General features: G+C 47.3%; 60 non-coding genes and 1 pseudogene across 60 annotated transcripts; all 61 read left to right on the top strand.

Annotated features, from left to right (window-relative positions):
• Positions 1–7: 7 nt before the first annotated feature.
• Positions 8–126, top strand: LOC129434691 (5S ribosomal RNA). Its single transcript, XR_008640961.1, has one exon. It is a non-coding gene; the product is annotated as a 5S ribosomal RNA (ribosomal RNA).
• Positions 127–255: 129 nt separating this feature from the next.
• On the top strand, positions 256–374 carry LOC129434693 (5S ribosomal RNA; annotated as a pseudogene).
• A 141-nt stretch (positions 375–515) lies between these two features.
• Positions 516–634, top strand: LOC141356123 (5S ribosomal RNA). The gene has a single exon (XR_012362564.1). It is a non-coding gene; the product is annotated as a 5S ribosomal RNA (ribosomal RNA).
• A 141-nt stretch (positions 635–775) lies between these two features.
• LOC141356122 (5S ribosomal RNA) lies at positions 776–894 on the top strand. Its single transcript, XR_012362563.1, has one exon. It is a non-coding gene; the product is annotated as a 5S ribosomal RNA (ribosomal RNA).
• Positions 895–1,036: 142 nt separating this feature from the next.
• Positions 1,037–1,155, top strand: LOC141357055 (5S ribosomal RNA). Its single transcript, XR_012363530.1, has one exon. It is a non-coding gene; the product is annotated as a 5S ribosomal RNA (ribosomal RNA).
• Positions 1,156–1,296: 141 nt separating this feature from the next.
• Positions 1,297–1,415, top strand: LOC141356121 (5S ribosomal RNA). The gene has a single exon (XR_012362561.1). It is a non-coding gene; the product is annotated as a 5S ribosomal RNA (ribosomal RNA).
• A 141-nt stretch (positions 1,416–1,556) lies between these two features.
• On the top strand, positions 1,557–1,675 carry LOC141357270 (5S ribosomal RNA). Its single transcript, XR_012363751.1, has one exon. It is a non-coding gene; the product is annotated as a 5S ribosomal RNA (ribosomal RNA).
• Positions 1,676–1,816: 141 nt separating this feature from the next.
• Positions 1,817–1,935, top strand: LOC141357387 (5S ribosomal RNA). The gene has a single exon (XR_012363874.1). It is a non-coding gene; the product is annotated as a 5S ribosomal RNA (ribosomal RNA).
• Positions 1,936–2,076: 141 nt separating this feature from the next.
• LOC141356119 (5S ribosomal RNA) lies at positions 2,077–2,195 on the top strand. The gene has a single exon (XR_012362559.1). It is a non-coding gene; the product is annotated as a 5S ribosomal RNA (ribosomal RNA).
• Positions 2,196–2,336: 141 nt separating this feature from the next.
• On the top strand, positions 2,337–2,455 carry LOC141356118 (5S ribosomal RNA). Its single transcript, XR_012362558.1, has one exon. It is a non-coding gene; the product is annotated as a 5S ribosomal RNA (ribosomal RNA).
• Positions 2,456–2,588: 133 nt separating this feature from the next.
• LOC141356116 (5S ribosomal RNA) lies at positions 2,589–2,707 on the top strand. The gene has a single exon (XR_012362557.1). It is a non-coding gene; the product is annotated as a 5S ribosomal RNA (ribosomal RNA).
• A 141-nt stretch (positions 2,708–2,848) lies between these two features.
• Positions 2,849–2,967, top strand: LOC141356115 (5S ribosomal RNA). Its single transcript, XR_012362556.1, has one exon. It is a non-coding gene; the product is annotated as a 5S ribosomal RNA (ribosomal RNA).
• Positions 2,968–3,108: 141 nt separating this feature from the next.
• LOC141356114 (5S ribosomal RNA) lies at positions 3,109–3,227 on the top strand. The gene has a single exon (XR_012362555.1). It is a non-coding gene; the product is annotated as a 5S ribosomal RNA (ribosomal RNA).
• A 141-nt stretch (positions 3,228–3,368) lies between these two features.
• Positions 3,369–3,487, top strand: LOC129434706 (5S ribosomal RNA). Its single transcript, XR_008640977.1, has one exon. It is a non-coding gene; the product is annotated as a 5S ribosomal RNA (ribosomal RNA).
• Positions 3,488–3,628: 141 nt separating this feature from the next.
• LOC129434707 (5S ribosomal RNA) lies at positions 3,629–3,747 on the top strand. Its single transcript, XR_008640978.1, has one exon. It is a non-coding gene; the product is annotated as a 5S ribosomal RNA (ribosomal RNA).
• Positions 3,748–3,876: 129 nt separating this feature from the next.
• Positions 3,877–3,995, top strand: LOC129434708 (5S ribosomal RNA). The gene has a single exon (XR_008640979.1). It is a non-coding gene; the product is annotated as a 5S ribosomal RNA (ribosomal RNA).
• A 141-nt stretch (positions 3,996–4,136) lies between these two features.
• Positions 4,137–4,255, top strand: LOC129434532 (5S ribosomal RNA). Its single transcript, XR_008640807.1, has one exon. It is a non-coding gene; the product is annotated as a 5S ribosomal RNA (ribosomal RNA).
• Positions 4,256–4,396: 141 nt separating this feature from the next.
• On the top strand, positions 4,397–4,515 carry LOC141356112 (5S ribosomal RNA). The gene has a single exon (XR_012362553.1). It is a non-coding gene; the product is annotated as a 5S ribosomal RNA (ribosomal RNA).
• Positions 4,516–4,656: 141 nt separating this feature from the next.
• On the top strand, positions 4,657–4,775 carry LOC141356110 (5S ribosomal RNA). The gene has a single exon (XR_012362551.1). It is a non-coding gene; the product is annotated as a 5S ribosomal RNA (ribosomal RNA).
• A 141-nt stretch (positions 4,776–4,916) lies between these two features.
• On the top strand, positions 4,917–5,035 carry LOC141356109 (5S ribosomal RNA). Its single transcript, XR_012362550.1, has one exon. It is a non-coding gene; the product is annotated as a 5S ribosomal RNA (ribosomal RNA).
• Positions 5,036–5,176: 141 nt separating this feature from the next.
• On the top strand, positions 5,177–5,295 carry LOC141356108 (5S ribosomal RNA). The gene has a single exon (XR_012362549.1). It is a non-coding gene; the product is annotated as a 5S ribosomal RNA (ribosomal RNA).
• Positions 5,296–5,424: 129 nt separating this feature from the next.
• LOC141356107 (5S ribosomal RNA) lies at positions 5,425–5,543 on the top strand. The gene has a single exon (XR_012362548.1). It is a non-coding gene; the product is annotated as a 5S ribosomal RNA (ribosomal RNA).
• A 141-nt stretch (positions 5,544–5,684) lies between these two features.
• Positions 5,685–5,803, top strand: LOC141356106 (5S ribosomal RNA). Its single transcript, XR_012362547.1, has one exon. It is a non-coding gene; the product is annotated as a 5S ribosomal RNA (ribosomal RNA).
• Positions 5,804–5,944: 141 nt separating this feature from the next.
• On the top strand, positions 5,945–6,063 carry LOC141356105 (5S ribosomal RNA). The gene has a single exon (XR_012362546.1). It is a non-coding gene; the product is annotated as a 5S ribosomal RNA (ribosomal RNA).
• A 141-nt stretch (positions 6,064–6,204) lies between these two features.
• LOC141356104 (5S ribosomal RNA) lies at positions 6,205–6,323 on the top strand. Its single transcript, XR_012362545.1, has one exon. It is a non-coding gene; the product is annotated as a 5S ribosomal RNA (ribosomal RNA).
• Positions 6,324–6,464: 141 nt separating this feature from the next.
• On the top strand, positions 6,465–6,583 carry LOC141356103 (5S ribosomal RNA). Its single transcript, XR_012362544.1, has one exon. It is a non-coding gene; the product is annotated as a 5S ribosomal RNA (ribosomal RNA).
• A 141-nt stretch (positions 6,584–6,724) lies between these two features.
• On the top strand, positions 6,725–6,843 carry LOC141356102 (5S ribosomal RNA). Its single transcript, XR_012362543.1, has one exon. It is a non-coding gene; the product is annotated as a 5S ribosomal RNA (ribosomal RNA).
• Positions 6,844–6,972: 129 nt separating this feature from the next.
• Positions 6,973–7,091, top strand: LOC141356101 (5S ribosomal RNA). The gene has a single exon (XR_012362542.1). It is a non-coding gene; the product is annotated as a 5S ribosomal RNA (ribosomal RNA).
• Positions 7,092–7,224: 133 nt separating this feature from the next.
• On the top strand, positions 7,225–7,343 carry LOC141356099 (5S ribosomal RNA). Its single transcript, XR_012362540.1, has one exon. It is a non-coding gene; the product is annotated as a 5S ribosomal RNA (ribosomal RNA).
• A 141-nt stretch (positions 7,344–7,484) lies between these two features.
• On the top strand, positions 7,485–7,603 carry LOC141356098 (5S ribosomal RNA). Its single transcript, XR_012362539.1, has one exon. It is a non-coding gene; the product is annotated as a 5S ribosomal RNA (ribosomal RNA).
• A 141-nt stretch (positions 7,604–7,744) lies between these two features.
• Positions 7,745–7,863, top strand: LOC141356097 (5S ribosomal RNA). Its single transcript, XR_012362538.1, has one exon. It is a non-coding gene; the product is annotated as a 5S ribosomal RNA (ribosomal RNA).
• A 141-nt stretch (positions 7,864–8,004) lies between these two features.
• Positions 8,005–8,123, top strand: LOC141353569 (5S ribosomal RNA). The gene has a single exon (XR_012360665.1). It is a non-coding gene; the product is annotated as a 5S ribosomal RNA (ribosomal RNA).
• Positions 8,124–8,244: 121 nt separating this feature from the next.
• Positions 8,245–8,363, top strand: LOC141356096 (5S ribosomal RNA). The gene has a single exon (XR_012362537.1). It is a non-coding gene; the product is annotated as a 5S ribosomal RNA (ribosomal RNA).
• Positions 8,364–8,504: 141 nt separating this feature from the next.
• LOC141356095 (5S ribosomal RNA) lies at positions 8,505–8,623 on the top strand. Its single transcript, XR_012362536.1, has one exon. It is a non-coding gene; the product is annotated as a 5S ribosomal RNA (ribosomal RNA).
• Positions 8,624–8,764: 141 nt separating this feature from the next.
• LOC141357649 (5S ribosomal RNA) lies at positions 8,765–8,883 on the top strand. Its single transcript, XR_012364136.1, has one exon. It is a non-coding gene; the product is annotated as a 5S ribosomal RNA (ribosomal RNA).
• A 129-nt stretch (positions 8,884–9,012) lies between these two features.
• LOC141356094 (5S ribosomal RNA) lies at positions 9,013–9,131 on the top strand. The gene has a single exon (XR_012362535.1). It is a non-coding gene; the product is annotated as a 5S ribosomal RNA (ribosomal RNA).
• Positions 9,132–9,272: 141 nt separating this feature from the next.
• On the top strand, positions 9,273–9,391 carry LOC141356093 (5S ribosomal RNA). Its single transcript, XR_012362534.1, has one exon. It is a non-coding gene; the product is annotated as a 5S ribosomal RNA (ribosomal RNA).
• Positions 9,392–9,532: 141 nt separating this feature from the next.
• On the top strand, positions 9,533–9,651 carry LOC141356092 (5S ribosomal RNA). Its single transcript, XR_012362533.1, has one exon. It is a non-coding gene; the product is annotated as a 5S ribosomal RNA (ribosomal RNA).
• Positions 9,652–9,792: 141 nt separating this feature from the next.
• On the top strand, positions 9,793–9,911 carry LOC141358220 (5S ribosomal RNA). The gene has a single exon (XR_012364709.1). It is a non-coding gene; the product is annotated as a 5S ribosomal RNA (ribosomal RNA).
• Positions 9,912–10,052: 141 nt separating this feature from the next.
• Positions 10,053–10,171, top strand: LOC141356091 (5S ribosomal RNA). Its single transcript, XR_012362532.1, has one exon. It is a non-coding gene; the product is annotated as a 5S ribosomal RNA (ribosomal RNA).
• Positions 10,172–10,312: 141 nt separating this feature from the next.
• Positions 10,313–10,431, top strand: LOC141357647 (5S ribosomal RNA). The gene has a single exon (XR_012364134.1). It is a non-coding gene; the product is annotated as a 5S ribosomal RNA (ribosomal RNA).
• Positions 10,432–10,560: 129 nt separating this feature from the next.
• LOC141356090 (5S ribosomal RNA) lies at positions 10,561–10,679 on the top strand. The gene has a single exon (XR_012362531.1). It is a non-coding gene; the product is annotated as a 5S ribosomal RNA (ribosomal RNA).
• Positions 10,680–10,820: 141 nt separating this feature from the next.
• Positions 10,821–10,939, top strand: LOC141356088 (5S ribosomal RNA). The gene has a single exon (XR_012362529.1). It is a non-coding gene; the product is annotated as a 5S ribosomal RNA (ribosomal RNA).
• Positions 10,940–11,080: 141 nt separating this feature from the next.
• Positions 11,081–11,199, top strand: LOC141356087 (5S ribosomal RNA). Its single transcript, XR_012362528.1, has one exon. It is a non-coding gene; the product is annotated as a 5S ribosomal RNA (ribosomal RNA).
• A 141-nt stretch (positions 11,200–11,340) lies between these two features.
• LOC141356086 (5S ribosomal RNA) lies at positions 11,341–11,459 on the top strand. The gene has a single exon (XR_012362527.1). It is a non-coding gene; the product is annotated as a 5S ribosomal RNA (ribosomal RNA).
• Positions 11,460–11,593: 134 nt separating this feature from the next.
• On the top strand, positions 11,594–11,712 carry LOC141356085 (5S ribosomal RNA). The gene has a single exon (XR_012362526.1). It is a non-coding gene; the product is annotated as a 5S ribosomal RNA (ribosomal RNA).
• Positions 11,713–11,841: 129 nt separating this feature from the next.
• On the top strand, positions 11,842–11,960 carry LOC141356084 (5S ribosomal RNA). Its single transcript, XR_012362525.1, has one exon. It is a non-coding gene; the product is annotated as a 5S ribosomal RNA (ribosomal RNA).
• Positions 11,961–12,101: 141 nt separating this feature from the next.
• On the top strand, positions 12,102–12,220 carry LOC141357646 (5S ribosomal RNA). Its single transcript, XR_012364133.1, has one exon. It is a non-coding gene; the product is annotated as a 5S ribosomal RNA (ribosomal RNA).
• Positions 12,221–12,361: 141 nt separating this feature from the next.
• On the top strand, positions 12,362–12,480 carry LOC141356083 (5S ribosomal RNA). Its single transcript, XR_012362524.1, has one exon. It is a non-coding gene; the product is annotated as a 5S ribosomal RNA (ribosomal RNA).
• Positions 12,481–12,621: 141 nt separating this feature from the next.
• LOC141356082 (5S ribosomal RNA) lies at positions 12,622–12,740 on the top strand. Its single transcript, XR_012362523.1, has one exon. It is a non-coding gene; the product is annotated as a 5S ribosomal RNA (ribosomal RNA).
• Positions 12,741–12,881: 141 nt separating this feature from the next.
• Positions 12,882–13,000, top strand: LOC141356081 (5S ribosomal RNA). Its single transcript, XR_012362522.1, has one exon. It is a non-coding gene; the product is annotated as a 5S ribosomal RNA (ribosomal RNA).
• Positions 13,001–13,141: 141 nt separating this feature from the next.
• On the top strand, positions 13,142–13,260 carry LOC141356080 (5S ribosomal RNA). The gene has a single exon (XR_012362521.1). It is a non-coding gene; the product is annotated as a 5S ribosomal RNA (ribosomal RNA).
• A 141-nt stretch (positions 13,261–13,401) lies between these two features.
• Positions 13,402–13,520, top strand: LOC141356079 (5S ribosomal RNA). Its single transcript, XR_012362520.1, has one exon. It is a non-coding gene; the product is annotated as a 5S ribosomal RNA (ribosomal RNA).
• Positions 13,521–13,661: 141 nt separating this feature from the next.
• Positions 13,662–13,780, top strand: LOC141356077 (5S ribosomal RNA). Its single transcript, XR_012362518.1, has one exon. It is a non-coding gene; the product is annotated as a 5S ribosomal RNA (ribosomal RNA).
• A 141-nt stretch (positions 13,781–13,921) lies between these two features.
• On the top strand, positions 13,922–14,040 carry LOC141357645 (5S ribosomal RNA). The gene has a single exon (XR_012364132.1). It is a non-coding gene; the product is annotated as a 5S ribosomal RNA (ribosomal RNA).
• Positions 14,041–14,161: 121 nt separating this feature from the next.
• LOC141356076 (5S ribosomal RNA) lies at positions 14,162–14,280 on the top strand. The gene has a single exon (XR_012362517.1). It is a non-coding gene; the product is annotated as a 5S ribosomal RNA (ribosomal RNA).
• Positions 14,281–14,421: 141 nt separating this feature from the next.
• LOC141356075 (5S ribosomal RNA) lies at positions 14,422–14,540 on the top strand. Its single transcript, XR_012362516.1, has one exon. It is a non-coding gene; the product is annotated as a 5S ribosomal RNA (ribosomal RNA).
• Positions 14,541–14,681: 141 nt separating this feature from the next.
• LOC141356074 (5S ribosomal RNA) lies at positions 14,682–14,800 on the top strand. Its single transcript, XR_012362515.1, has one exon. It is a non-coding gene; the product is annotated as a 5S ribosomal RNA (ribosomal RNA).
• A 140-nt stretch (positions 14,801–14,940) lies between these two features.
• LOC141356073 (5S ribosomal RNA) lies at positions 14,941–15,059 on the top strand. The gene has a single exon (XR_012362514.1). It is a non-coding gene; the product is annotated as a 5S ribosomal RNA (ribosomal RNA).
• A 141-nt stretch (positions 15,060–15,200) lies between these two features.
• On the top strand, positions 15,201–15,319 carry LOC141356072 (5S ribosomal RNA). The gene has a single exon (XR_012362513.1). It is a non-coding gene; the product is annotated as a 5S ribosomal RNA (ribosomal RNA).
• Positions 15,320–15,460: 141 nt separating this feature from the next.
• LOC141356071 (5S ribosomal RNA) lies at positions 15,461–15,579 on the top strand. Its single transcript, XR_012362512.1, has one exon. It is a non-coding gene; the product is annotated as a 5S ribosomal RNA (ribosomal RNA).
• The last annotated feature ends 100 nt before the right edge of the window (positions 15,580–15,679 follow it).

Below are 15,679 nucleotides of genomic sequence, written 5' to 3'. Positions count from 1 at the left end.
AGCGCTCGCTTACGGCCACACCACCCTGAGCACGCCCGCTCTCGTCTGATCTCGGAAGCCAAGCAGGGTCGGGCCTGGTTAGTACTTGGATGGGAGACCGCCTGGGAATACCAGGTGCTGTAAGCATTTAATTAATTATTTAATTATTTATTCATATAATTTTTTTCCAGAAATGCATCCTTTCTGTAAGCGTTCGCCGATGGCATGGCGTTGCCACATTAGTCTTGAAGTGGCTCTCGAATCGAGTCAGCGCTCGCTTACGGCCACACCACCCTGAGCACGCCCGCTCTCGTCTGATCTCGGAAGCCAAGCAGGGTCGGGCCTGGTTAGTACTTGGATTGGAGACCGCCTGGGAATACCAGGTGCTGTAAGCATTTAATTCTTTATTTAATTAATTATTTAATTATTTATTCATATAATTTTTTTCCAGAAATGCATCCTTTCTGTAAGCGTTCGCCGATGGCATGGCGTTGCCACATTAGTCTTGAAGTGGCTCTCGAATCGAGTCAGCGCTCGCTTACGGCCACACCACCCTGAGCACGCCCGCTCTCGTCTGATCTCGGAAGCCAAGCAGGGTCGGGCCTGGTTAGTACTTGGATGGGAGACCGCCTGGGAATACCAGGTGCTGTAAGCATTTAATTCTTTATTTAATTAATTATTTAATTATTTATTCATATAATTTTTTTCCAGAAATGCATCCTTTCTGTAAGCGTTCGCCGATGGCATGGCGTTGCCACATTAGTCTTGAAGTGGCTCTCGAATCGAGACAGCGCTCGCTTACGGCCACACCACCCTGAGCACGCCCGCTCTCGTCTGATCTCGGAAGCCAAGCAGGGTCGGGCCTGGTTAGTACTTGGATGGGAGACCGCCTGGGAATACCAGGTGCTGTAAGCATTTAATTCTTTATTTAATTAATTATTTAATTATTTATTCATATAATTTTTTTTCCAGAAATGCATCCTTTCTGTAAGCGTTCGCCGATGGCATGGCGTTGCCACATTAGTCTTGAAGTGGCTCTCGAATCGAGTCAGCGCTCGCTTACGGCCACACCACCCTGAGCACGCCCGCTCTCGTCTGATCTCGGAAGCCAAGCAGGGTCGGGCCTGGTTAGTACTTGGATGGGAGACCGCCTGGGAATACCAGGTGCTGTAAGCGTTTGATTCTTTATTTAATTAATTATTTAATTATTTATTCATATAATTTTTTTCCAGAAATGCATCCTTTCTGTAAGCGTTCGCCGATGGCATGGCGTTGCCACATTAGTCTTGAAGTGGCTCTCGAATCGAGTCAGCGCTCGCTTACGGCCACACCACCCTGAGCACGCCCGCTCTCGTCTGATCTCGGAAGCCAAGCAGGGTCGGGCCTGGTTAGTACTTGGATGGGAGACCGCCTGGGAATACCAGGTGCTGTAAGCATTTAATTCTTTATTTAATTAATTATTTAATTATTTATTCATATAATTTTTTTCCAGAAATGCATCCTTTCTGTAAGCGTTCGCCGATGGCATGGCGTTGCCACATTAGTCTTGAAGTGGCTCTCGAATCGAGTCAGCGCTCGTTTACGGCCACACCACCCTGAGCACGCCCGCTCTCGTCTGATCTCGGAAGCCAAGCAGGGTCGGGCCTGGTTAGTACTTGGATGGGAGACCGCCTGGGAATACCAGGTGCTGTAAGCATTTAATTCTTTATTTAATTAATTATTTAATTATTTATTCATATAATTTTTTTCCAGAAATGCATCCTTTCTGTAAGCGTTCGCCGATGGCATGGCGTTGCCACATTAGTCTTGAAGTGGCTCTCGAATCGAGTCAGCGCTCGCTTGCGGCCACACCACCCTGAGCACGCCCGCTCTCGTCTGATCTCGGAAGCCAAGCAGGGTCGGGCCTGGTTAGTACTTGGATGGGAGACCGCCTGGGAATACCAGGTGCTGTAAGCATTTAATTCTTTATTTAATTAATTATTTAATTATTTATTCATATAATTTTTTTCCAGAAATGCATCCTTTCTGTAAGCGTTCGCCGATGGCATGGCGTTGCCACATTAGTCTTGAAGAGGCTCTCGAATCGAGTCAGCGCTCGCTTACGGCCACACCACCCTGAGCACGCCCGCTCTCGTCTGATCTCGGAAGCCAAGCAGGGTCGGGCCTGGTTAGTACTTGGATGGGAGACCGCCTGGGAATACCAGGTGCTGTAAGCATTTAATTCTTTATTTAATTAATTATTTAATTATTTATTCATATAATTTTTTTCCAGAAATGCATCCTTTCTGTAAGCGTTCGCCGATGGCATGGCGTTGCCACATTAGTCTTGAAGTGGCTCTCGAATCGAGTCAGCGCTCGCTTACGGCCACACCACCCTGAGCACGCCCGCTCTCGTCTGATCTCGGAAGCCAAGCAGGGTCGGGCCTGGTTAGTACTTGGATGGGAGACCGCCTGGGAATACCAGGTGCTGTAAGCATTTAATTAATTATTTATTTAATTATTTATTCATATAATTTTTTTCCAGAAATGCATCCTTTCTGTAAGCGTTCGCCGATGGCATGGCGTTGCCACATTAGTCTTGAAGTGGCTCTCGAATCGAGTCAGCGCTCGCTTACGGCCACACCACCCTGAGCACGCCCGCTCTCGTCTGATCTCGGAAGCCAAGCAGGGTCGGGCCTGGTTAGTACTTGGATGGGAGACCGCCTGGGAATACCAGGTGCTGTAAGCATTTAATTCTTTATTTAATTAATTATTTAATTATTTATTCATATAATTTTTTTCCAGAAATGCATCCTTTCTGTAAGCGTTCGCCGATGGCATGGCGTTGCCACATTAGTCTTGAAGTGGCTCTCGAATCGAGTCAGCGCTCGCTTACGGCCACACCACCCTGAGCACGCCCGCTCTCGTCTGATCTCGGAAGCCAAGCAGGGTCGGGCCTGGTTAGTACTTGGATGGGAGACCGCCTGGGAATACCAGGTGCTGTAAGCATTTAATTCTTTATTTAATTAATTATTTAATTATTTATTCATATAATTTTTTTCCAGAAATGCATCCTTTCTGTAAGCGTTCGCCGATGGCATGGCGTTGCCACATTAGTCTTGAAGTGGCTCTCGAATCGAGTCAGCGCTCGCTTACGGCCACACCACCCTGAGCACGCCCGCTCTCGTCTGATCTCGGAAGCCAAGCAGGGTCGGGCCTGGTTAGTACTTGGATGGGAGACCGCCTGGGAATACCAGGTGCTGTAAGCATTTAATTCTTTATTTAATTAATTATTTAATTATTTATTCATATAATTTTTTTCCAGAAATGCATCCTTTCTGTAAGCGTTCGCCGATGGCATGGCGTTGCCACATTAGTCTTGAAGTGGCTCTCGAATCGAGTCAGCGCTCGCTTACGGCCACACCACCCTGAGCACGCCCGCTCTCGTCTGATCTCGGAAGCCAAGCAGGGTCGGGCCTGGTTAGTACTTGGATGGGAGACCGCCTGGGAATACCAGGTGCTGTAAGCATTTAATTCTTTATTTAATTAATTATTTAATTATTTATTCATATAATTTTTTTCCAGAAATGCATCCTTTCTGTAAGCGTTCGCCGATGGCATGGCGTTGCCACATTAGTCTTGAAGTGGCTCTCGAATCGAGTCAGCGCTCGCTTACGGCCACACCACCCTGAGCACGCCCGCTCTCGTCTGATCTCGGAAGCCAAGCAGGGTCGGGCCTGGTTAGTACTTGGATGGGAGACCGCCTGGGAATACCAGGTGCTGTAAGCATTTAATTAATTATTTAATTATTTATTCATATAATTTTTTTCCAGAAATGCATCCTTTCTGTAAGCGTTCGCCGATGGCATGGCGTTGCCACATTAGTCTTGAAGTGGCTCTCGAATCGAGTCAGCGCTCGCTTACGGCCACACCACCCTGAGCACGCCCGCTCTCGTCTGATCTCGGAAGCCAAGCAGGGTCGGGCCTGGTTAGTACTTGGATGGGAGACCGCCTGGGAATACCAGGTGCTGTAAGCATTTAATTCTTTATTTAATTAATTATTTAATTATTTATTCATATAATTTTTTTCCAGAAATGCATCCTTTCTGTAAGCGTTCGCCGATGGCATGGCGTTGCCACATTAGTCTTGAAGTGGCTCTCGAATCGAGTCAGCGCTCGCTTACGGCCACACCACCCTGAGCACGCCCGCTCTCGTCTGATCTCGGAAGCCAAGCAGGGTCGGGCCTGGTTAGTACTTGGATGGGAGACCGCCTGGGAATACCAGGTGCTGTAAGCATTTAATTCTTTATTTAATTAATTATTTAATTATTTATTCATATAATTTTTTTCCAGAAATGCATCCTTTCTGTAAGCGTTCGCCGATGGCATGGCGTTGCCACATTAGTCTTGAAGTGGCTCTCGAATCGAGTCAGCGCTCGCTTACGGCCACACCACCCTGAGCACGCCCGCTCTCGTCTGATCTCGGAAGCCAAGCAGGGTCGGGCCTGGTTAGTACTTGGATGGGAGACCGCCTGGGAATACCAGGTGCTGTAAGCATTTAATTCTTTATTTAATTAATTATTTAATTATTTATTCATATAATTTTTTTCCAGAAATGCATCCTTTCTGTAAGCGTTCGCCGATGGCATGGCGTTGCCACATTAGTCTTGAAGTGGCTCTCGAATCGAGTCAGCGCTCGCTTACGGCCACACCACCCTGAGCACGCCCGCTCTCGTCTGATCTCGGAAGCCAAGCAGGGTCGGGCCTGGTTAGTACTTGGATGGGAGACCGCCTGGGAATACCAGGTGCTGTAAGCATTTAATTCTTTATTTAATTAATTATTTAATTATTTATTCATATAATTTTTTTCCAGAAATGCATCCTTTCTGTAAGCGTTCGCCGATGGCATGGCGTTGCCACATTAGTCTTGAAGTGGCTCTCGAATCGAGTCAGCGCTCGCTTACGGCCACACCACCCTGAGCACGCCCGCTCTCGTCTGATCTCGGAAGCCAAGCAGGGTCGGGCCTGGTTAGTACTTGGATGGGAGACCGCCTGGGAATACCAGGTGCTGTAAGCATTTAATTCTTTATTTAATTAATTATTTAATTATTTATTCATATAATTTTTTTCCAGAAATGCATCCTTTCTGTAAGCGTTCGCCGATGGCATGGCGTTGCCACATTAGTCTTGAAGTGGCTCTCGAATCGAGTCAGCGCTCGCTTACGGCCACACCACCCTGAGCACGCCCGCTCTCGTCTGATCTCGGAAGCCAAGCAGGGTCGGGCCTGGTTAGTACTTGGATGGGAGACCGCCTGGGAATACCAGGTGCTGTAAGCATTTAATTAATTATTTAATTATTTATTCATATAATTTTTTTCCAGAAATGCATCCTTTCTGTAAGCGTTCGCCGATGGCATGGCGTTGCCACATTAGTCTTGAAGTGGCTCTCGAATCGAGTCAGCGCTCGCTTACGGCCACACCACCCTGAGCACGCCCGCTCTCGTCTGATCTCGGAAGCCAAGCAGGGTCGGGCCTGGTTAGTACTTGGATGGGAGACCGCCTGGGAATACCAGGTGCTGTAAGCATTTAATTCTTTATTTAATTAATTATTTAATTATTTATTCATATAATTTTTTTCCAGAAATGCATCCTTTCTGTAAGCGTTCGCCGATGGCATGGCGTTGCCACATTAGTCTTGAAGTGGCTCTCGAATCGAGTCAGCGCTCGCTTACGGCCACACCACCCTGAGCACGCCCGCTCTCGTCTGATCTCGGAAGCCAAGCAGGGTCGGGCCTGGTTAGTACTTGGATGGGAGACCGCCTGGGAATACCAGGTGCTGTAAGCATTTAATTCTTTATTTAATTAATTATTTAATTATTTATTCATATAATTTTTTTCCAGAAATGCATCCTTTCTGTAAGCGTTCGCCGATGGCATGGCGTTGCCACATTAGTCTTGAAGTGGCTCTCGAATCGAGTCAGCGCTCGCTTACGGCCACACCACCCTGAGCACGCCCGCTCTCGTCTGATCTCGGAAGCCAAGCAGGGTCGGGCCTGGTTAGTACTTGGATGGGAGACCGCCTGGGAATACCAGGTGCTGTAAGCATTTAATTCTTTATTTAATTAATTATTTAATTATTTATTCATATAATTTTTTTCCAGAAATGCATCCTTTCTGTAAGCGTTCGCCGATGGCATGGCGTTGCCACATTAGTCTTGAAGTGGCTCTCGAATCGAGTCAGCGCTCGCTTACGGCCACACCACCCTGAGCACGCCCGCTCTCGTCTGATCTCGGAAGCCAAGCAGGGTCGGGCCTGGTTAGTACTTGGATGGGAGACCGCCTGGGAATACCAGGTGCTGTAAGCATTTAATTCTTTATTTAATTAATTATTTAATTATTTATTCATATAATTTTTTTCCAGAAATGCATCCTTTCTGTAAGCGTTCGCCGATGGCATGGCGTTGCCACATTAGTCTTGAAGTGGCTCTCGAATCGAGTCAGCGCTCGCTTACGGCCACACCACCCTGAGCACGCCCGCTCTCGTCTGATCTCGGAAGCCAAGCAGGGTCGGGCCTGGTTAGTACTTGGATGGGAGACCGCCTGGGAATACCAGGTGCTGTAAGCATTTAATTCTTTATTTAATTAATTATTTAATTATTTATTCATATAATTTTTTTCCAGAAATGCATCCTTTCTGTAAGCGTTCGCCGATGGCATGGCGTTGCCACATTAGTCTTGAAGTGGCTCTCGAATCGAGTCAGCGCTCGCTTACGGCCACACCACCCTGAGCACGCCCGCTCTCGTCTGATCTCGGAAGCCAAGCAGGGTCGGGCCTGGTTAGTACTTGGATGGGAGACCGCCTGGGAATACCAGGTGCTGTAAGCATTTAATTCTTTATTTAATTATTTATTCATATAATTTTTTTCCAGAAATGCATCCTTTCTGTAAGCGTTCGCCGATGGCATGGCGTTGCCACATTAGTCTTGAAGTGGCTCTCGAATCGAGTCAGCGCTCGCTTACGGCCACACCACCCTGAGCACGCCCGCTCTCGTCTGATCTCGGAAGCCAAGCAGGGTCGGGCCTGGTTAGTACTTGGATGGGAGACCGCCTGGGAATACCAGGTGCTGTAAGCATTTAATTCTTTATTTAATTAATTATTTATTCATATAATTTTTTTCCAGAAATGCATCCTTTCTGTAAGCGTTCGCCGATGGCATGGCGTTGCCACATTAGTCTTGAAGTGGCTCTCGAATCGAGTCAGCGCTCGCTTACGGCCACACCACCCTGAGCACGCCCGCTCTCGTCTGATCTCGGAAGCCAAGCAGGGTCGGGCCTGGTTAGTACTTGGATGGGAGACCGCCTGGGAATACCAGGTGCTGTAAGCATTTAATTCTTTATTTAATTAATTATTTAATTATTTATTCATATAATTTTTTTCCAGAAATGCATCCTTTCTGTAAGCGTTCGCCGATGGCATGGCGTTGCCACATTAGTCTTGAAGTGGCTCTCGAATCGAGTCAGCGCTCGCTTACGGCCACACCACCCTGAGCACGCCCGCTCTCGTCTGATCTCGGAAGCCAAGCAGGGTCGGGCCTGGTTAGTACTTGGATGGGAGACCGCCTGGGAATACCAGGTGCTGTAAGCATTTAATTCTTTATTTAATTAATTATTTAATTATTTATTCATATAATTTTTTTCCAGAAATGCATCCTTTCTGTAAGCGTTCGCCGATGGCATGGCGTTGCCACATTAGTCTTGAAGTGGCTCTCGAATCGAGTCAGCGCTCGCTTACGGCCACACCACCCTGAGCACGCCCGCTCTCGTCTGATCTCGGAAGCCAAGCAGGGTCGGGCCTGGTTAGTACTTGGATGGGAGACCGCCTGGGAATACCAGGTGCTGTAAGCATTTAATTCTTTATTTAATTAATTATTTAATTATTTATTCATATAATTTTTTTCCAGAAATGCATCCTTTCTGTAAGCGTTCGCCGATGGCATGGCGTTGCCACATTAGTCTTGAAGTGGCTCTCGAATCGAGTCAGCGCTCGCTTACGGCCACACCACCCTGAGCACGCCCGCTCTCGTCTGATCTCGGAAGCCAAGCAGGGTCGGGTCTGTTTAGTACTTGGATGGGAGACCGCCTGGGAATACCAGGTGCTGTAAGCATTTAATTAATTATTTATTCATATAATTTTTTTCCAGAAATGCATCCTTTCTGTAAGCGTTCGCCGATGGCATGGCGTTGCCACATTAGTCTTGAAGTGGCTCTCGAATCGAGTCAGCGCTCGCTTACGGCCACACCACCCTGAGCACGCCCGCTCTCGTCTGATCTCGGAAGCCAAGCAGGGTCGGGCCTGGTTAGTACTTGGATGGGAGACCGCCTGGGAATACCAGGTGCTGTAAGCATTTAATTCTTTATTTAATTAATTATTTAATTATTTATTCATATAATTTTTTTCCAGAAATGCATCCTTTCTGTAAGCGTTCGCCGATGGCATGGCGTTGCCACATTAGTCTTGAAGTGGCTCTCGAATCGAGTCAGCGCTCGCTTACGGCCACACCACCCTGAGCACGCCCGCTCTCGTCTGATCTCGGAAGCCAAGCAGGGTCGGGCCTGGTTAGTACTTGGATGGGAGACCGCCTGGGAATACCAGGTGCTGTAAGCATTTAATTCTTTATTTAATTAATTATTTAATTATTTATTCATATAATTTTTTTCCAGAAATGCATCCTTTCTGTAAGCGTTCGCCGATGGCATGGCGTTGCCACATTAGTCTTGAAGTGGCTCTCGAATCGAGTCAGCGCTCGCTTACGGCCACACCACCCTGAGCACGCCCGCTCTCGTCTGATCTCGGAAGCCAAGCAGGGTCGGGCCTGTTTAGTACTTGGATGGGAGACCGCCTGGGAATACCAGGTGCTGTAAGCATTTAATAAATTATTTAATTATTTATTCATATAATTTTTTTCCAGAAATGCATCCTTTCTGTAAGCGTTCGCCGATGGCATGGCGTTGCCACATTAGTCTTGAAGTGGCTCTCGAATCGAGTCAGCGCTCGCTTACGGCCACACCACCCTGAGCACGCCCGCTCTCGTCTGATCTCGGAAGCCAAGCAGGGTCGGGCCTGGTTAGTACTTGGATGGGAGACCGCCTGGGAATACCAGGTGCTGTAAGCATTTAATTCTTTATTTAATTAATTATTTAATTATTTATTCATATAATTTTTTTCCAGAAATGCATCCTTTCTGTAAGCGTTCGCCGATGGCATGGCGTTGCCACATTAGTCTTGAAGTGGCTCTCGAATCGAGTCAGCGCTCGCTTACGGCCACACCACCCTGAGCACGCCCGCTCTCGTCTGATCTCGGAAGCCAAGCAGGGTCGGGCCTGGTTAGTACTTGGATGGGAGACCGCCTGGGAATACCAGGTGCTGTAAGCATTTAATTCTTTATTTAATTAATTATTTAATTATTTATTCATATAATTTTTTTCCAGAAATGCATCCTTTCTGTAAGCGTTCGCCGATGGCATGGCGTTGCCACATTAGTCTTGAAGTGGCTCTCGAATCGAGTCAGCGCTCGCTTACGGCCACACCACCCTGAGCACGCCCGCTCTCGTCTGATCTCGGAAGCCAAGCAGGGTCGGGCCTGGTTAGTACTTGGATGGGAGACCGCCTGGGAATACCAGGTGCTGTAAGCATTTAATTCTTTATTTAATTAATTATTTAATTATTTATTCATATAATTTTTTTCCAGAAATGCATCCTTTCTGTAAGCGTTCGCCGATGGCATGGCGTTGCCACATTAGTCTTGAAGTGGCTCTCGAATCGAGTCAGCGCTCGCTTACGGCCACACCACCCTGAGCACGCCCGCTCTCGTCTGATCTCGGAAGCCAAGCAGAGTCGGGCCTGGTTAGTACTTGGATGGGAGACCGCCTGGGAATACCAGGTGCTGTAAGCATTTAATTCTTTATTTAATTAATTATTTAATTATTTATTCATATAATTTTTTTCCAGAAATGCATCCTTTCTGTAAGCGTTCGCCGATGGCATGGCGTTGCCACATTAGTCTTGAAGTGGCTCTCGAATCGAGTCAGCGCTCGCTTACGGCCACACCACCCTGAGCACGCCCGCTCTCGTCTGATCTCGGAAGCCAAGCAGGGTCGGGCCTGGTTAGTACTTGGATGGGAGACCGCCTGGGAATACCAGGTGCTGTAAGCATTTAATTCTTTATTTAATTAATTATTTAATTATTTATTCATATAATTTTTTTCCAGAAATGCATCCTTTCTGTAAGCGTTCGCCGATGGCATGGCGTTGCCACATTAGTCTTGAAGTGGCTCTCGAATCGAGTCAGCGCTCGCTTACGGCCACACCACCCTGAGCACGCCCGCTCTCGTCTGATCTCGGAAGCCAAGCAGGGTCGGGCCTGTTTAGTACTTGGATGGGAGACCGCCTGGGAATACCAGGTGCTGTAAGCATTTAATAAATTATTTAATTATTTATTCATATAATTTTTTTCCAGAAATGCATCCTTTCTGTAAGCGTTCGCCGATGGCATGGCGTTGCCACATTAGTCTTGAAGTGGCTCTCGAATCGAGTCAGCGCTCGCTTACGGCCACACCACCCTGAGCACGCCCGCTCTCGTCTGATCTCGGAAGCCAAGCAGGGTCGGGCCTGGTTAGTACTTGGATGGGAGACCGCCTGGGAATACCAGGTGCTGTAAGCATTTAATTCTTTATTTAATTAATTATTTAATTATTTATTCATATAATTTTTTTCCAGAAATGCATCCTTTCTGTAAGCGTTCGCCGATGGCATGGCGTTGCCACATTAGTCTTGAAGTGGCTCTCGAATCGAGTCAGCGCTCGCTTACGGCCACACCACCCTGAGCACGCCCGCTCTCGTCTGATCTCGGAAGCCAAGCAGGGTCGGGCCTGGTTAGTACTTGGATGGGAGACCGCCTGGGAATACCAGGTGCTGTAAGCATTTAATTCTTTATTTAATTAATTATTTAATTATTTATTCATATAATTTTTTTCCAGAAATGCATCCTTTCTGTAAGCGTTCGCCGATGGCATGGCGTTGCCACATTAGTCTTGAAGTGGCTCTCGAATCGAGTCAGCGCTCGCTTACGGCCACACCACCCTGAGCACGCCCGCTCTCGTCTGATCTCGGAAGCCAAGCAGGGTCGGGCCTGGTTAGTACTTGGATGGGAGACCGCCTGGGAATACCAGGTGCTGTAAGCATTTAATTAATTATTTAATTAATTATTTAATTATTTATTCATATAATTTTTTTCCAGAAATGCATCCTTTCTGTAAGCGTTCGCCGATGGCATGGCGTTGCCACATTAGTCTTGAAGTGGCTCTCGAATCGAGTCAGCGCTCGCTTACGGCCACACCACCCTGAGCACGCCCGCTCTCGTCTGATCTCGGAAGCCAAGCAGGGTCGGGCCTGGTTAGTACTTGGATGGGAGACCGCCTGGGAATACCAGGTGCTGTAAGCATTTAATTCTTTAATTTAATTAATTATTTATTCATATAATTTTTTTCCAGAAATGCATCCTTTCTGTAAGCGTTCGCCGATGGCATGGCGTTGCCACATTAGTCTTGAAGTGGCTCTCGAATCGAGTCAGCGCTCGCTTACGGCCACACCACCCTGAGCACGCCCGCTCTCGTCTGATCTCGGAAGCCAAGCAGGGTCGGGCCTGGTTAGTACTTGGATGGGAGACCGCCTGGGAATACCAGGTGCTGTAAGCATTTAATTAATTATTTAATTATTTATTCATATAATTTTTTTCCAGAAATGCATCCTTTCTGTAAGCGTTCGCCGATGGCATGGCGTTGCCACATTAGTCTTGAAGTGGCTCTCGAATCGAGTCAGCGCTCGCTTACGGCCACACCACCCTGAGCACGCCCGCTCTCGTCTGATCTCGGAAGCCAAGCAGGGTCGGGCCTGGTTAGTACTTGGATGGGAGACCGCCTGGGAATACCAGGTGCTGTAAGCATTTAATTCTTTATTTAATTAATTATTTAATTATTTATTCATATAATTTTTTTCCAGAAATGCATCCTTTCTGTAAGCGTTCGCCGATGGCATGGCGTTGCCACATTAGTCTTGAAGTGGCTCTCGAATCGAGTCAGCGCTCGCTTACGGCCACACCACCCTGAGCACGCCCGCTCTCGTCTGATCTCGGAAGCCAAGCAGGGTCGGGCCTGTTTAGTACTTGGATGGGAGACCGCCTGGGAATACCAGGTGCTGTAAGCATTTAATTCTTTATTTAATTAATTATTTAATTATTTATTCATATAATTTTTTTCCAGAAATGCATCCTTTCTGTAAGCGTTCGCCGATGGCATGGCGTTGCCACATTAGTCTTGAAGTGGCTCTCGAATCGAGTCAGCGCTCGCTTACGGCCACACCACCCTGAGCACGCCCGCTCTCGTCTGATCTCGGAAGCCAAGCAGGGTCGGGCCTGGTTAGTACTTGGATGGGAGACCGCCTGGGAATACCAGGTGCTGTAAGCATTTAATTCTTTATTTAATTAATTATTTAATTATTTATTCATATAATTTTTTTCCAGAAATGCATCCTTTCTGTAAGCGTTCGCCGATGGCATGGCGTTGCCACATTAGTCTTGAAGTGGCTCTCGAATCGAGTCAGCGCTCGCTTACGGCCACACCACCCTGAGCACGCCCGCTCTCGTCTGATCTCGGAAGCCAAGCAGGGTCGGGCCTGGTTAGTACTTGGATGGGAGACCGCCTGGGAATACCAGGTGCTGTAAGCATTTAATTCTTTATTTAATTAATTATTTAATTATTTATTCATATAATTTTTTTCCAGAAATGCATCCTTTCTGTAAGCGTTCGCCGATGGCATGGCGTTGCCACATTAGTCTTGAAGTGGCTCTCGAATCGAGTCAGCGCTCGCTTACGGCCACACCACCCTGAGCACGCCCGCTCTCGTCTGATCTCGGAAGCCAAGCAGGGTCGGGCCTGGTTAGTACTTGGATGGGAGACCGCCTGGGAATACCAGGTGCTGTAAGCATTTAATTCTTTATTTAATTAATTATTTAATTATTTATTCATATAATTTTTTTCCAGAAATGCATCCTTTCTGTAAGCGTTCGCCGATGGCATGGCGTTGCCACATTAGTCTTGAAGTGGCTCTCGAATCGAGTCAGCGCTCGCTTACGGCCACACCACCCTGAGCACGCCCGCTCTCGTCTGATCTCGGAAGCCAAGCAGGGTCGGGCCTGGTTAGTACTTGGATGGGAGACCGCCTGGGAATACCAGGTGCTGTAAGCATTTAATTCTTTATTTAATTAATTATTTAATTATTTATTCATATAATTTTTTTCCAGAAATGCATCCTTTCTGTAAGCGTTCGCCGATGGCATGGCGTTGCCACATTAGTCTTGAAGTGGCTCTCGAATCGAGTCAGCGCTCGCTTACGGCCACACCACCCTGAGCACGCCCGCTCTCGTCTGATCTCGGAAGCCAAGCAGGGTCGGGCCTGGTTAGTACTTGGATGGGAGACCGCCTGGGAATACCAGGTGCTGTAAGCATTTAATTCTTTATTTAATTAATTATTTAATTATTTATTCATATAATTTTTTTCCAGAAATGCATCCTTTCTGTAAGCGTTCGCCGATGGCATGGCGTTGCCACATTAGTCTTGAAGTGGCTCTCGAATCGAGTCAGCGCTCGCTTACGGCCACACCACCCTGAGCACGCCCGCTCTCGTCTGATCTCGGAAGCCAAGCAGGGTCGGGCCTGGTTAGTACTTGGATGGGAGACCGCCTGGGAATACCAGGTGCTGTAAGCATTTAATTCTTTATTTAATTAATTATTTAATTATTTATTCATATAATTTTTTTCCAGAAATGCATCCTTTCTGTAAGCGTTCGCCGATGGCATGGCGTTGCCACATTAGTCTTGAAGTGGCTCTCGAATCGAGTCAGCGCTCGCTTACGGCCACACCACCCTGAGCACGCCCGCTCTCGTCTGATCTCGGAAGCCAAGCAGGGTCGGGCCTGTTTAGTACTTGGATGGGAGACCGCCTGGGAATACCAGGTGCTGTAAGCATTTAATAAATTATTTATTCATATAATTTTTTTCCAGAAATGCATCCTTTCTGTAAGCGTTCGCCGATGGCATGGCGTTGCCACATTAGTCTTGAAGTGGCTCTCGAATCGAGTCAGCGCTCGCTTACGGCCACACCACCCTGAGCACGCCCGCTCTCGTCTGATCTCGGAAGCCAAGCAGGGTCGGGCCTGGTTAGTACTTGGATGGGAGACCGCCTGGGAATACCAGGTGCTGTAAGCATTTAATTCTTTATTTAATTAATTATTTAATTATTTATTCATATAATTTTTTTCCAGAAATGCATCCTTTCTGTAAGCGTTCGCCGATGGCATGGCGTTGCCACATTAGTCTTGAAGTGGCTCTCGAATCGAATCAGCGCTCGCTTACGGCCACACCACCCTGAGCACGCCCGCTCTCGTCTGATCTCGGAAGCCAAGCAGGGTCGGGCCTGGTTAGTACTTGGATGGGAGACCGCCTGGGAATACCAGGTGCTGTAAGCATTTAATTCTTTATTTAATTAATTATTTAATTATTTATTCATATAATTTTTTTCCAGAAATGCATCCTTTCTGTAAGCGTTCGCCGATGGCATGGCGTTGCCACATTAGTCTTGAAGTGGCTCTCGAATCGAGTCAGCGCTCGCTTACGGCCACACCACCCTGAGCACGCCCGCTCTCGTCTGATCTCGGAAGCCAAGCAGGGTCGGGCCTGGTTAGTACTTGGATGGGAGACCGCCTGGGAATACCAGGTGCTGTAAGCATTTAATTCTTTATTTAATTAATTATTTAATTATTTATTCATATAATTTTTTCCAGAAATGCATCCTTTCTGTAAGCGTTCGCCGATGGCATGGCGTTGCCACATTAGTCTTGAAGTGGCTCTCGAATCGAGTCAGCGCTCGCTTACGGCCACACCACCCTGAGCACGCCCGCTCTCGTCTGATCTCGGAAGCCAAGCAGGGTCGGGCCTGGTTAGTACTTGGATGGGAGACCGCCTGGGAATACCAGGTGCTGTAAGCATTTAATTCTTTATTTAATTAATTATTTAATTATTTATTCATATAATTTTTTTCCAGAAATGCATCCTTTCTGTAAGCGTTCGCCGATGGCATGGCGTTGCCACATTAGTCTTGAAGTGGCTCTCGAATCGAGTCAGCGCTCGCTTACGGCCACACCACCCTGAGCACGCCCGCTCTCGTCTGATCTCGGAAGCCAAGCAGGGTCGGGCCTGGTTAGTACTTGGATGGGAGACCGCCTGGGAATACCAGGTGCTGTAAGCATTTAATTCTTTATTTAATTAATTATTTAATTATTTATTCATATAATTTTTTTCCAGAAATGCATCCTTTCTGTAAGCGTTCGCCGATGGCATGGCGTTGCCACATTAGTCTTGAAGTGGCTCTCGAATCGAGTCAGCGCTCGCTTACGGCCACACCACCCTGAGCACGCCCGCTCTCGTCTGATCTCGGAAGCCAAGCAGGGTCGGGCCTGGTTAGTACTTGGATGGGAGACCGCCTGGGAATACCAGGTGCTGTAAGCATTTAATTAATTATTTAATTATTTATTCATATAATTTTTTTCCAGAAATGCATCCTTTCTGTAAGCGTTCGCCGATGGCATGGCGTTGCCACATTAGTCTT

The sequence above is a fragment of the Misgurnus anguillicaudatus genome, chromosome 21 (assembly GCF_027580225.2).
Source record: "Misgurnus anguillicaudatus chromosome 21, ASM2758022v2, whole genome shotgun sequence".
Lineage (NCBI taxonomy): Eukaryota > Metazoa > Chordata > Actinopteri > Cypriniformes > Cobitidae > Misgurnus > Misgurnus anguillicaudatus.
Note: the sequence above shows the minus strand (reverse complement) of the source record. Positions and strands in the feature narration are given on the sequence as shown.